The sequence below is a fragment of the Amblyomma americanum genome, chromosome 11, assembly GCF_052857255.1.
Source record: "Amblyomma americanum isolate KBUSLIRL-KWMA chromosome 11, ASM5285725v1, whole genome shotgun sequence".
Taxonomy (NCBI): Eukaryota; Metazoa; Arthropoda; class Arachnida; order Ixodida; family Ixodidae; genus Amblyomma; species Amblyomma americanum.
In genome coordinates, this window is record NC_135507.1 from 54,997,291 (window position 1) to 55,012,314 (window position 15,024).

The 15,024-nt window shown below is 51.2% G+C and overlaps 1 non-coding gene across 1 annotated transcript; it reads right to left on the reverse strand.

Moving 5' to 3' along the window:
- Positions 1-797: 797 nt before the first annotated feature.
- Positions 798-869, reverse strand: TRNAD-AUC (transfer RNA aspartic acid (anticodon AUC)). Its single transcript has one exon. It is a non-coding gene; the product is annotated as a tRNA-Asp (tRNA).
- Positions 870-15,024: the final 14,155 nt, after the last annotated feature.

Genomic DNA, 15,024 nt, shown 5'->3' on the forward strand with positions numbered 1-15,024 from the left:
TTCCTTCCCAGCTGCTCCGAAATTCCCGAACTTTCACCATCTTGGCTACTCTCAGCTGGCATGGCCGAACGTCGCTGTTCAGCTTCCTTTTCACGCCATTTAGCGAGACGCGCCGGGCGTACTTTTGGCGTCTCAGACTCGGCTTTGCTGCGTCGTTTAGCGAGAGGTTCTTCTTGTTGTTCGAGTGTCTCGGACGCTCGTTGAACTTTATGCCTTTTATTTCTTCACTCATTTTCAGCCAACTCCCTTGGTAGCACTTCTGTATCGGTAGTATCACTCTCTTCTCCTTCCATGTTGAATGCGCACGCCTATTCTCTGGCAAGCAGTTGTATAGTCGGCCTCCGCAATAAACAGGCGCTTGCGGCGACCGTCAAACGATGACGCAAAGTGCGCGGCAGTGGCCGCCTGCGCCGCGCGTGACGTCACGCGCGGCAGCGGCGAAGGTCAGGCGACGGAGTCGGCGCCGGCCACCTGCGCCGTGCGTGACGTCACACGTGCTCCGACATACGCCGGCTCACGCGAAGCGCGGTGTTGACTAGTGTAGTGAAGCTTTTCGCTTAGTAATTAATAATTGGTTTTGGGGGAAAGGAAATGGCGCAGTATCTGTCTCATATATCGTTGGACACCTGAACCGCGCCGTATGCGAAGGATAAGAGAGGGAGTGAAAGAAGAAAGGAAGAAATAGGTGCCGTAGTGGAGAGCTCCGGAATCATTTCGACCACCTGGGGATCTTTAACGTGCACTGACATCGCACAGCACACGGGTGCCTTAGCGTTTTTCCTCCATAAAAACGCAGCTGCCGCGGTCGGGTTCGAACCCGGGAACTCCGGATCGATAGTCAAGCGCCCTAACCACTGAGCCACCGCGGCGGGCAAGCTTTTCACTTCAAAAGGGTTTTCTGTGCGATGTCAGTTCATGTAGTATCATTTCCGCTCGTATTTTAAAAGAATGAACCTTGGTTTTCCGGAAACGAAGTGACGCAGTAACTGTCGACATATCTCGGTGGACACTCGCATAACGCCGTAGGGGAAGGAGCAAAGGAAGGAGTGCAAGAACAAAAAATGGAGGTCGCTTATGCGCCGTCTTTAAGAGTGAGACGCGACAACATGTTGCACAGTTGCCAAGGGGTCCACGGAACGCCATCGCCCTTTCGGCGCGACGCGTGGCCCGTTGGATGATTTAGGAAAGGACGCGTGTCTCAGATATCTCGGTGGACACCCGAACCAGGCGTTAAGAGAAGGAAGATTAAATTAAATTTGGTTTTAAGGAAAGAAAATGACGCCTGTGTCACATTTCTCACTGGACACCCGGACCACGCCGTAAGGGAAAGAAAAAACACCGCATTCACTAGAAGCGCTTCTGTTAATTATACACCATCGAGCTGCCGTGGCGGAGTGGTTAGCGTGCTCATCTCGCACTGCGGAGGCCGTGGCTCGATTCCCCAACTTGGCCTATTTCCTGCCCGGTTTTATTTAATAATGCTTCTCGAATTTTTCTTTCGCCGCCAACGCCGCCGACAACGACGACATCGGCTTTTCTGCAACACGGGGCGCTTAACGCTATCACCTTTAAAAAACAGAGGTGCCGTAGTGGAGGTCTCGGGAATAATTTCGACCACCCGGGGATCTCTACCATGCACTGACATAGCACAGCACTCGGGCGCCCCAGCGTTTCGCCTCCATCGAAACGCGCGGCCGCCGCGGTCGGGTTCGAACCCAGGGACTCTGGCTCAGTAGACGAGAGGCTTAACCATTGAGCCACCGTAGTGGGCCTCGTGTTCCGCATGGAATTAAAGATTGGATTTTGGGGAATGAATGTGGCGCAGTATCTGTCTCACATCTCGACAGACACCCGAACCGCGCATTAAAGGGACTATGCAATGAATAAAAAGTCGCTTGTAAAAAATTCCTTTAAATGCTTATAAATGCTGCTAGTAAGCATTCACGCCGAGTATGAGTCTTCGGAACTGAGCCGGAAATTTATGAATTCTTTAGAACCGTGTTTTTTTTTAAGTTCATGGGCCGATGGCTGTGCTCGTAGTGACCGATTTTGAAACTAAAGTTCTGAAAATAGACATCACTATACCCATGACGTCAGCAGGCCACTCACTGTCATTCGCTGGATCCACGTCAGCCACGACGTCAAGGGCACACTTCCAGTAGCCATGAAAATCATCTGCTCGTGCCTCCGCGCGACCCCCTCGGGCAAGCGCGAGCGACGGCATTGCCTTCGCGCAAATGGTTTCAATTTTCCTCTGCCGCCTCCTTCTGTCGGGAGCTCTGAAGCCACTCACACGGCTCTTCGTGTGCACGCATAGGGCTCGGTGCCCATCGCGGCCGTAAGAGCTAGCAGTCGTGCCTAAAGGTCCGGGTCCATTGCTGCTAACTACAGACGACAAGCAAAGAAACCCGACCCGCGCCGCAATCCAGGAAGGCGAAGAGAGAGCGGAGAGATGCCGCCACGCAGCCGACGCTGCTGCTGGGGTGCTAGGAGTGACAACCGGAAGTCGCAAAACGAACGTCATCTGATGACGTATTCATGGGCGGGGCCCAGTCCCAAACTGTTTTCTTTATTTTTTTCTGGTGCCCCGCGTGAACGAGTTGAGGGGGGAGAGGAGGTGCGGAATTTTCAATCGTCTATATCTTCGTTGTTATTGATGCCAGTTAAAACGTTCTAGCGTTGGGGTGACGAGTGATGTGCAGGTGTGCAGGTGTGTCTGAAGCGACACTGAAATCTAAAAAAGGCTATCGGAAAACCTGGAGGTGTCCTAAATGCAGAGGACTAAAATCCAGCACGCATGCGCCTGTGAAAGCTGCAGAAGAGCCAAACATACAGAACATGTGGCATATGCTGCAAGCCATTGACAAAAAACTTGAAGTGTTATTGCCGCTGAAACGTACCGTTGACGATACGGAAACAGCTGTGCAATTTATGTCTGATCAACTGACTGGTTTAGTTAACCGTGTACAAAAAAACGAGCAAGATATCACGGAAATCAGAAAGAGAGTTGAGAAACTAGAAGGAATAGAACCTACTGAATCCGTGGTAACTCAGCTTGACGAGTTGGAATGGCGGAATAGGCGAGCAAACCTACAGTTTCATGGAATACCTCAATCTGAGAAAGAAGACTTAATGGAAAAAATTAATGCCATCGCTGCTATGACTGAGCTCCCAGAACTAACCTGTGATAACGTGGACACTATACATCGGCTGCCCTCGAAATCAGATAAGATTACAACTATTATTTGCCGGTTCACAAGACAAAAAACCCGGGACCTGTGGTGGGCAAACAGGAATAAGATAGCAAATCAAGGTAGCAAAGTGCATGTGCTTGAGAACCTGACCAAAAGGAGCCGCGAACTGCTGAATAAAAACGAAGGAATGGGCAAAACAACAGGACTTCAAATATGTCTGGCACACAAATGGAAAAATACTGGTAAGGAAATCTGATGGCGCATCAGCGATAGTCATTTCAAAGGAAAGTACACTTGATACACTGCTTTAGGGGCTAGGCCCTTGCTCAGAAATGCACTTTTCGCACCCCTGATGGACCTGCCGCCCCCCCCCCCCCTTTTAAACCAAAGTCTCAGTTCTTCCTGCCATCTGCTGTAAACACTGCGTCTGCTCAGAAAAAGAGCCGCATGTCTTTTTTTTCATGTCAACGCACATTTCCTGCGCAACAAAGGTGACGAGTTCGAATCTTTCCTTTCTGCACTTTAATTCCACTTCAACATAATAATGGTTACTGAAACTTGGTACCAAGATAGCGGTGAAGCCTTACATTTGCCGAACTACACTACATAGGTGCAAAATCGTATTGATAAACGAGGTGGGGGCGTGATGATAGCGATAGAAAACAAATTTATATGCCGCCTTCTTGTCGATTTCACGTTAACCCATGATGACTATGAAATACTCTCCTTACAAAGTGGTAGAAACGTCTTTTCTGTATATTACCCACCTCCAAAAAGCAACTTCTCGAATTTTGCCTGCTTCCTTGATGAATACCTCCAATGGGTCACAGAGAACAACCTTAACCTTGTTTTAGGGGGTGACATTAACATAGATTTTCTATCACAATCAGTTAATGAGTTAGAGGTTGAGTCGATATTGGAATGCAATGGCTTCATTAACGTTATAAATGTCCCCACACGATTACAAGCAGCGACAGCAATCGACGTCTTTTTTACTAAGTAAAAATAAACAATGATTTATCTGATATTAGACACATCGTTTCTGGTGTCCCGCAAGGTAGCATCTTGGGACCATTGCTGTTTCTTTTTTATGTTAATGACATTGTCTGTATTAGTAATCTTCCAACCTTTGTGATTTATGCTGATGACACCACTTTATTCTTTAGAGCTGCACAGCTGCCAGATCTTGAGAAACAAGCCACAAAATGCTTACAGTCACTCCAAGAATGGTCTCAAAATAATTTATTAAACATAAACACTGCAAAAACGAAGGCCGTGCTTTTCCGGCCTCGTAACAAGTTGACTAATATGCCACCACTCTGTTTGAGGATCGGTAAGTCGCTCATCGAAACGGTCCCTGCGGTCAAAAGTTTAGGTGTTATTTTTAATGAGCATTTGAGTTGGAATGATCACGTTGACATGGTGATGAACAAGCTGTCAAAGGTTGTCGGTATTTTGTGTCGACTGAGATATTTCATGCCGAAGAGTATCAAGAAAATGTTGTATAGTGCACTTTTTTCCTCTGTTATAAAATATTGTTTTTTGGTGTGGGGTACCACGTCTTTTACAAATATTAACCGCTTGTATCTTCTTCAAAAGAAAGCTGTTCGAAATATTATGAATGCTCCTCGACTAGAACACACCGAACCGTTTTTCAATGAACTTCGAATCATCCGTTTGCCACAGCTGTACGATGTTTTACTTCTACAACGGTATAAAACCGGTATTAATCACAATAATTGCAATATGCTAAATCTGTCAAGATTACAATGCAATGAGCGAAAGTACACTACACGTGCGACACCCAAATGGTATGTGCCTAGGATGCGAACAAATTATGGTTATCAAATGTTGAGCTACACTCTCCCACATCAACTAAATAAGGAGTCCGAATTGATGTACAGCTAGTGCCAAATATGTTACTTTTGTTCATTTCCTTTTTTTTTATCCCTCGAAGTGCTAACATGTTGTGTACCACTGCAATGCCCTTGTGGGGTGCGTCGGCCTCGTCAAGCCTTCCCAATGGCTTTTTGTCGGCGCACCCAACATCGTCATGATGTTAAATAAACATGATTGATTGATTGATTGATTGATTGATTGAAATGCCTATCTCTCGTCTGCTTTACGTAATCTGAATTAATTTATCGCATAGTCCCTTTAAGGATACGGGTAAAGGAAGGACTGAAGAAAGGAAGAGGTGCCGTAGTGGACGTCTCCGGAATAATTCGACCAGCACGGGATCTTTAACGTGCAATGACATCGCACAGCACACGGGCGCCTTTGTGTTTCGCCTCCCTCGAAACGCTGCCTCCGCGGTCGGGTTCGAACCCGGGTACTCTGCATCAGTAGCCGAGTGCACTAACCACTGAGCCACCAAGGCGGGTAACGTGTTCGTTATGAAGACTCGTTTTCTGGAAGGGAAATGGAGTATCCAGTAGAAGTAAGCAAGTTATATTGCGCACTTTCATGTCCTGAAAAAATAACAGCGCAGTAAGTTGGAAAGGGATTGGCGCAGTATCTGTATCACATCTCGGCGGTAACCTGAACCGCGCCCTAAGGGAAGCCATAAAGAGGAGACTGAGAGAATAAAGAAAGCAAGGGGTGCTGTAGTGAAGGGCTCCGGAATAATTTCTACCACCTGACAACCCACACCGCACGGCGCCTTTGCGTTTCGCCTCCATCGATTTTCTATTTGCGGTGCGCCTTTCGGTGCCGTATCTTTGATGTCGGTGCGGGTTTGACCAATGCCTATCATGACAGTGCGGGTAGCGAGGAACGCACGCCGCTGTTAAGGTCACCTATGTCTTGAGGGATCGCGTCGTGCGAGCTGTCGAGGGCGCCATTTGAATGTAAGAACAGGATGAGATGTTCTTGACCTCTGTCCGCAAGGTCTGCTCTTGACCTTGGGGAGCACTTCTCGATGGAGCAGGAGGTGTCTTGAGCCGACAGGCCTGGCTTGAAGCAAACTATCTTAGGACGGAAGATGTCATTACTGTGATAAAGATGAAGTGTGGCAAGTGCGCTGCACGCACTCGCGCGCATGGGGGGAGAGAAGACGACGAAGGAGGAGAATACAGATCGGCTCGACCGTATGCTACGTGTACTGTTTCATTGCTAATTATCATTACTACGATACAACATATTTTGGCGACGGGGATGCTGTTTTGATTCGGGACCTTCACGTGGCCTGCTCACCATCCGTCATGAGCTTTTCTGGGCTTCAGCCACCAGCACCCTTCCTGCCGGCTCCTGGTCGTCCTGCCCTTCCATGGGAGCAATGGGAGCTGGCGTTCCGGAATTACATGCTGGCCTCTGGTGCCTCTACTGTGGGCGCGGACAGACGGAAGGCCATCCTGCTGAATTGCCTCGGACTGGAAGGTCAGCGCATTTTTTATACATTGGCGCCGCCGTCGTCCACTCCAGCGCCTACAGCTGCGGCTTCGCACTCCGGTGACGAAGCGCCCCGCCTTGACGAATTTGATGCGGCGATATCCATCCTGTCGGAGCATTACAAATCGTCCGTGAATGTAATCGCCGCACGTCATCGTTTTCGCCGTCGAGTTCAGGCTCCAGGAGAGACAACCGATGAGTACGTCGCTGTCCTTCGCAGCCTTGTCGGCGACTGCGGGTTTGGGACCATGGCGGACGATATGATCAGGGACCAGCTGGTGGAGAAGACCTCGAGTTGCCATCTGCGTGAGCGCCTACTCATGGAAGGCTCCTCCTTGACTTTGTCGCGCGCCATGCTCCTTGCTCGACAGTGTGAGCAAGCTTCCCGGGAAGCCAGGGAATTGGCTGAGGAGGACGCTCCAGTGCATCGTGTGAGATGCGAGCGCGGATCGAGACAAACACCACCTCAGGCCCATTGCTGCAAGTGCCAAAGTCAACCATCACAACCTGCTGCTGCAATACCAGAGCGCATGTGCTACCGCTGCGGTTCTACAACTCACCTAGCGAACAACCCTGCATGCCGAGCCCGCAACCGCAAGTGTCGTCGGTGCGGCAAGGTGTGCCATTTCGACTCTCTCTGCAAGTCGTCCGACCGTCCTGTTTAAGTTCATCCGCTTCCTGATTGACACCGGCTCATCTGTGTCAATTATTTCTGAAGATCTATACCACCGATTCTTCGCTAAATGTTTCCCACTTAAATCAACTGCAGTTCAACTATTGGACTATTCTAAGTCTCGGATTATAGTCCAAGGGTGTTTTGTTGCCACAGCAAAGTTCCACGACCGTACCGCCTGCATCCTGTTGTACGTTGTCTCGGGAGGCACAACGCTGCTGGGCCTGGATTCCATTGCCGCTCTACAAATGAAGATCAAAGGTGCATCGTTGGAATGTCTTTCCATGACACCTGATACACTTCTGTTACCTCCTGAGCTACGTCCACACTTCGAACATCTCTTCTCCAAGGAACTCGGAGTTGCTCGTGGCTACGTGCACAAAGTCAGAGTGCAGGATTCCGTTTCTCCTGTTGCTTGCAAGCTCCGACGGCTGCCGTTTGCCATTCGTCAGCAGGTGTCCGAGGAACTCCAGAAGCTTGAAGCTCAAGACATCATTGAACGGGTCGACGCTTCCAAGTGGATTTCACCCATAGTCGTGGCTCGGAAAAAGATGGCTCCATCCGAATGTGCGTCGATTTGCGTGAGCCGAACAAGGCTATTGTGGTCGACAGTTTTCCTTTGATTCAAACGGAAGAACTTCTACATAGCTTGGCCGGGTCACAGCGTTTTTCGAAGTTGGACCTTGCCTCGGCTTACCATCAAGTACCACTTAGCCCTGAGAGTCGGGAATTGACCACATTCATTACACATGATGGCCTCTTCCGCTTCAAACGAGTGTGTTTCGGCCTTGCTTCGGCGCCTTCGGCTTTTCAGAAGATGATGCACTTAATTTTCAAAGGGTGCAAAGGTGTCCTCTTCTACATCGACGACATCATAGTCCATGGCACCTCCCGACAGGAGCACCTGATCAACCTTCGTGCTGTTCTCGGGCGCCTGTCCCAAGCCGGACTCAAGCTCAACCACAAATGTGTCTTCGATGTTCCGAAGCTCACTTTCTTGGGGCATGTTGTCAGCGGTGAAGGGCTGTTTCCGTTTTCTTCTGCCATCGAGGCGATTACGAAGGCTCCGACTCCATCTAACATCAGCGAGCTTCGCTCCCTCCTTGGACTTGCGGGTTTCTACTCCAAGTTTATCTCGCATTACTCCGACGTCGTTGAGCCTATGCGCGCCCTACTTCGAGGCAGCGACTCCGCCTTCACTTGGACTGCTGCTGCGGATTCAAGCTTCAAACTACTGAAGTCCATGTTGACGTCATGTGACGTGTTGCATTTTTTTGATCCTGCCCTTCCCGTGGTGGTAACGACTGACGCTTCCGGATATGGCCTTGGGGCAGTGCTTCAGCAAGACAACGGCCATTCCCTGCAAACTGTTGCGTTTGCCTCCCGTATCTTGACACCCCAAGAAAGAAAGTACTCTGTTGGTGAACGTGAGGCCCTAGCTTGCGTTTGGGCGTGCGAACGGTGGCACGTATATTTGTGGGGCCGGCCTTTTGTTCTACGCACCGACCACAGTGCACTTGTCATTTTGCTGTCGACGAAAGGAACGGGCCATCGGCCGTTGCGAATTTCACGTTGGTCGGCTCGCCTGTTGTGCTACAACTACACTGTAGAGTACCGCAAAGGCAATGACAGCTCTGTTGCGGATGCTCTGTCTCGCCTTCCCTTACCGACCACATCGTGCAGTGAGCCCAGTGAGTTCGACGCCAGTGACGACGACTTCGTCTGCCTGCTATCGCCAGCAGTGACTCTACAAGAGCTTCAAGAGGCAACCATCAGCGACGCGGCAGTTGCTCAAGCCATTCAGTTTACATCAGCGACATGGCCGCACAAGAAATCCCTACCGGAGAACCTTAGGCCATACTATCTCCTGCGCTCGGAGCTGTCCGTCGTGCAAGGCGTCTTGTACCGAGGGGACAGGCTCGTCGTTCCCGAAAGTTTGCGACGACGCCTCATCGACATCGCGCACGAGTCACACACCGGGATCAGCCGCACGAAAAGTCGACTGCGAGAGCTCTACTGGTGGCCGCGAATGGACGAGCACGTCGAAGAAATGGTACGGACATGCGTCGTGTGCCAGTCCTGTGACAAATCGGCTCGTCCGGTGGCAGCTCCTCTGCAACCTGTCGCCTTCCCAGAGAAACCTTGGGATAAGGTTGCCATTGATATCGTGGGGCCTTTCGACCAAGCTCCTAGTGGCTGCCGCTTCGCGATTACTCTCATGAATTATTACAGTAAGTTGCCAGAAGTTGTCTTCACTGATGCCATCACAACTCAAACCGTTCAAGAATTCCTGCTTGGCCTCTTCGCTCGTGAGGGTAACCCTCAAGAGATTGTCTCTGACCACGGACCTCAATTTTCATCGATGGCCATGCAAACTTTCCTCCGCGAACGGGGGATACGCCATTGCTACTCTTCAGTGTACCATCCCCAAGCTAATGGACTCGTTGAACGACTCAATCGAGTGCTTAAATCCTACATTCAGCTTGATCTGTGCGAGCGACGCGACCTAGGTACAGCGATTGTGGACTACCTCGGTGTCTACCGCTGTACGCCCCATGCCATGACAGGAATTGCACGAGCTGTCCTACTTCATGGCCGGTTGCCCCGCACAAGACTTAACGTCGTAGGACTGCCGGATTAGTCCTTCTCAATGGATCCGACAAAAGCGCTTAAGCTTTTGCGGCAGAGGCTTGACGAGAAGCAAGCACAATACAAGCTTTATGCGGACCAGCGGAGTGGCGCCCAGTGTCGTGACTTTCAGATTGGCCAGTACGTGCGTGTCCGCAAACCAAATGTGCGAGGCAAACTGTCAGCTCGGTTTTCGGAGCCTCGGAAGGTTGTGGAGCAGCGTGGACCTGCATCTTATCTGCTGGATGATGGGCGAGTGCGGCACTCGTCCAAGTTTTCTGCGGTTCGCCCAGAAGTAGTTCAGCAGCAACTGTCCTCCTCAGCTCCAGCGGCCCTTTTCGCTGATATTTTGCCGCCTATCGACGGCAACCGAATGCCGCCGCCCAGTCCACAGTCCGGAACCGTGGTCCAGGGTCCTTCTTCGGACGCGCCTTCAATCCATATGATGCCAGCCGTTCCGCCCGCTCCGGAATCGGCAGCCGCTCCTCAACCCTCGTGTAGTAAATCCACAGCGGCAACTGAGGCTTCACCTCCTGCGCCGCTTCGCCGAAGTAGTAGTAGTAAAAACATTTATTTTCACAGAAGGAAGAGTAAGGGAGTAGGGTGTTGGGGATAGATAGAAGTGGAGCTGCAGTGGTCGGTATTCCCTAGTCCAGGATCCCGTTGGCCTCCGCCGCTGCCTTGGCCCTCGTCACCAGCATAAGCTGTGTGCTCGGGTCGGAGTCAGCCAGGAGGGCCTCCCACTGCTCTAGACTAGGGCTATTTATCTTTGGTAGTAAAGGGCTTTTTTCACAGCCCCAGGTGGCGTGGTACGTTGTGGCGTAGCCCCCACACCACACGCACTCTTTCGCATATCTGTTCGGCCACATTTTATGATACATGGCTCTGCTTGGGTAGGTGTCTGTTTGTAGTCTTCTGAGCGTGGTGGCCTGCTCTCTGTTGAGGATATCCGCCGGAGCCGAGTACTTCTTGCGCGCTCCCAACAACGCCTTCATTGCCTCCCCGTACGATTCTGGCGTGCTGAAGGGTTCGACCGGCAAACCCGCCCTCCGGTTCGTGAACCCTCGGACAACGGTGTCTGCCATGAGACTTCCCTCAACCCCAGTGTCAGGGACCCAAATGATGGTGTGTTGAATGTGTGTGTTGTTTGATCCATGTCTGTGTTGTTTTTGTGCGAAGAGAATCCTCGCGGATTTTTGGCCGATCCTGCCATCTCTGTATGCCCTCGCTGCAGCCTGAGAATCCGTCGCTATCCAGTAACTCAGTCCCTGCCGATGGGCTTCAGTCAGGGCTAGAGCTATGGCGATCTCTTCCGCTGCTTGAGTTGTCCTTGTGCGCACTGATGCACCAGTAATTATCTTCCCATTGGCGTTCACTACTGCTACCGCCCTAGCGTTTTCCTTCGTTCTGTACTTGGACGCGTCAACATACAGAACCATCTGTTTCTTCTTTAGGAACCTGTCCAACTCCAATGATCTCGCCGCCCGTCTTCCTTCGTGGTTCTTCGGGTCCATGTTTCTGGGCACTGGTTTAACCAAGAAAGTGCTCCTAATTTGGCTGTCAATGTCTGTCTTGTCTTCGCCGAAGAACTCGCAAAAAGAAGCGGCCCGCATGGTTCAAAGACTATGACATCCGCTAGACATTTTGTTTTTTTTTTAAGTGCGGCGGAAATGTGATAAAGATGTAGTGTGGCAAGTGCGCTGCACGCACTCGCGCGCATGGGGGGAGAGAAGACGACGAAGGAGGAGAATACAGATCGGCTCGACCGTATGCTACGTGTACTGTTTCATTGCTAATTATCATTACTACGATACAACAATTACCTTCAATTTAACTTTTGACGCGGGTCGGAATGACCCGTTCAAAGATGCGCATTGAAACACGGAACACAGAGGAGTTCACGCTGGCCGTTCAATATTTTAATAATAATTGGTTTTTGTGGAAAGGAAATGGCGCAGTATCTGTCTCATATATCGTTGGACGCTTCAATCGCGCCGTAAGGAAAGGGATAAAGGAGGGAGTGAAAGAAGAAAGGAAGAAAGGTGCCGTAGTGGAGGGCTCCGGAATAATTTCGACCACTTAGGGATCTTTAACGTGCAGCGACAACGCGCAGCACACGCGCGCATTAGCGTTTTACCTCCATAAAAACGCAGCCGCCATGGTCGGGTTCGAACCCGGGAACTCCGGATCAGTAGCCGACCGCCCTGACCACTGAGCCACCGCGGCGGGTATTACCGATCAGCTTTTACCGCTAACTGTTCTGAGTCCATGGTCCTGAATACATAACTTCAACGTGCGGTAAATTATACTGAATAAACACTGTTGTCTTGGACTGACGTCTTTTCTGACTTGGATTTCATTTATCACTTTCTTTACTTGCGAGAGAGAGAAAGTGGGAGAGGAAAGCCAGGGCGGTTAACCAGGATAATGTTCCGGCTGGCTAACCTGCAGCGGTGGAGAGGGATGAGGAGGGGGGGGGTGTAAAAGATTAAGAAGTAGAGCAATGATGTCTGCATCTAGCACGGCAGTGGCAAACGCACTGAATGTCACAGGTCGCTGCAGCTGTAGCCTGCACATCTTGAGGCCAGCCGAGCGCGGAGACCTGAGTAGAACTCATCTTCAGTCCTCCATCATTAACACGACGCAAACAGGCAGCGCAGACGTTCCAGTGTGCAGAGAGGCTGCTTGCTGTTGCGGCTGATAATGTTGATGACAACGCAAGCATCGTACTTCTCGGAACGATGAGGCTGAAGGATGCGCTGTGCCAGCCATTGCAGAGCTGCAGGCACTGGATTCAATCAATCCAGCAATATGCAGTGCCTTCTGTGCAGCTAACATGTGCAATCTGAAAAGAAGCACTCGCATGACATTCACGATCGGCTTCAGCATTGCAATTACTTGCTCGTCTGCGACATGGGTCGCTTTCTGAGCTACTTCCCGACCAGCAGTAGACTCAACACACTGGGTGCGCGGTGACTGTTCTATCATTGAGGGTGTGCAGTGCTTCGGGAGCGATGGACAAATCACTTCCCAGTCCTGGTTTTGGACCGGAGTTGGGCTTTGTGCTTCATTAGCAATAGGCTCAGTACTCTGGGTGCGTAGTGCCTGATTGGTCACGGCGGGTGTGTGTAGCTCAGGCAGGGATGGCCAAGGTCCGCCGGCGACAACCGTCTCTGCCTCGCCAGTCATATGGCTCCCGTCCCTTAAAATATTATGCGGAGGGGGAGGACAAGTTGCGGAAATTCTCGGCTGATCCTGTCTAATGCTCAATAAACTTTTTAAAAGGCCAGTGACGAGGGCGAAGACGTCGTCGCACCTTAGCGGCAGCTTTTCTGCGCGTATAGTTGCCTCTTGTCATATGTTTGAGTATCGCCCGTTCCCTTTTAAGGCGAGGAAAATCTTTAGAGGCGGCGTCATGAGGGCCGCGGCAATTGGCACACCTAAGGACTGTTGCCTGCCAAGCATCGCCGCTGTGTGGCTGAGTACACCGTGGACACACGATGGGGAAGTTGCACACACTACTCACGTGTCCAATCTTCATGCATTTCCGGCACTGGAGTTTTCGGGACGAAAGGCCTAACTACATGCCGAAAGTGTCCAACCTTCATGTACGTTGGAATGCAGTCCCTTTGGAAGATCAACATGATGCACTTTGTCCTCCCGAGACGCTGAGCTTGAATTATGGCAACACCATCAGTAGCAGGTTCGGCCAAAATGGGCAGGTCAAAGTTCGGGAATGTCTACGTCAACGTCGCGCCTGCAGTAGTGCCGCTGTCTAGAAGGACACGGGTACGAACGCCGATGCCGCCGAGCATTCTGATGTGTCTCAAACTTTCAAGCGCGTTCCGGTCCATGACATCAATAAAGACAACATTCCTAACACGGTTCACCCTCACATCTTCAATTGCTCCCGGGACGCCAGCCTCCAGGAACGCAGACGTGGCTTGCCTGTTGATGTGGTTGACATTGTCGGTGGGAGTCTCTGGCACAAATAGGACAGCATGTACCGATGCTCCTCGCTCCGTAGTGCTGGTGGACGTAATCGACGACGAGGAGTTCGCACCTTTGCGCAGTCTCTGTTTGGCCGTCTTGATTACGACTCTGATAAAGCCGCCGTCAGCCGAACAGTGATCACTGGTGGCCGAGTAGACCACGGTGGCCTGGCTGCTTGCGTCATTCGGGAGGTCAAGACGTTTCCTCTGAGTGGCACCGGCTGACCCACCGGACTAAAGTCCAACAGCATCCACTCCCATCACCGTCACCAAAAAAGAAAGAGTGGCTTCATTATAATGTAATAAATCAGGGAAAATACTGAAGAGGCAAAGGGACGGAGTTCATGTCTAGATCCACTTCCCTTTAATTAGGGATGTATAATGTACATATAAGGCCGTTATAGTTGTATTTTAACGCGACATGGTTAAGGAGCTCGTGTCGCAGAAAAGCCGGTGTCGGCGTTGGCAGCGTTGGCCGTGAGCGAAAAATCCTCCTCCCCCCAATGTACGCCACTGCCCCAACAGATAGCGCGCGACGGCAGCACCTCCCGCTTACACCCGGCAAACATCAACGCAGTAGAAAATGGAGTACTCCATCGCTTTCTACTGATCAAGCGGAATCCGTGGATACCCGATTTACATCCGTGAGTCCAGATTTCGCCATTTTCCGCCCGTCGGAAAATCCAAGGCAGCGAACGCCGCGCTAAGCCTAGGCGGCGTCGGGCCGTCGGCCTGAAGGAACGCTGCTACAGCTCACGCCGCACCCGTGAGGATGGCGGACGCTGACGCGGCGGCGTCGGCTGGAGCCACGACACCGCTCGAAGAGAATCTTCACAGCGACGACAACGCTACCAACAACGCTACCGACAACGCTACCGACCACGCTACCGACAACGCTACGGACCTCTCGCAGAAGAGAACAATCGACAACGGGGGATGGTTCACTGCCAAATACCAGAACTCGAGACTGATTGCCGTTCCAGAGGCCGGGACAGACGCGGCGGACAATTCAGCGCTGAGCCAACCCAAACTCAAGTGGAATCCCGTTCGGCGAGAGAAGCTACCTCCTTTGCCAAAAAACGACTTCAAAGTCATCCTTAGACCGAAGAATGGACTCAAGATCAGCGAACTGAGCACGCATCAGATG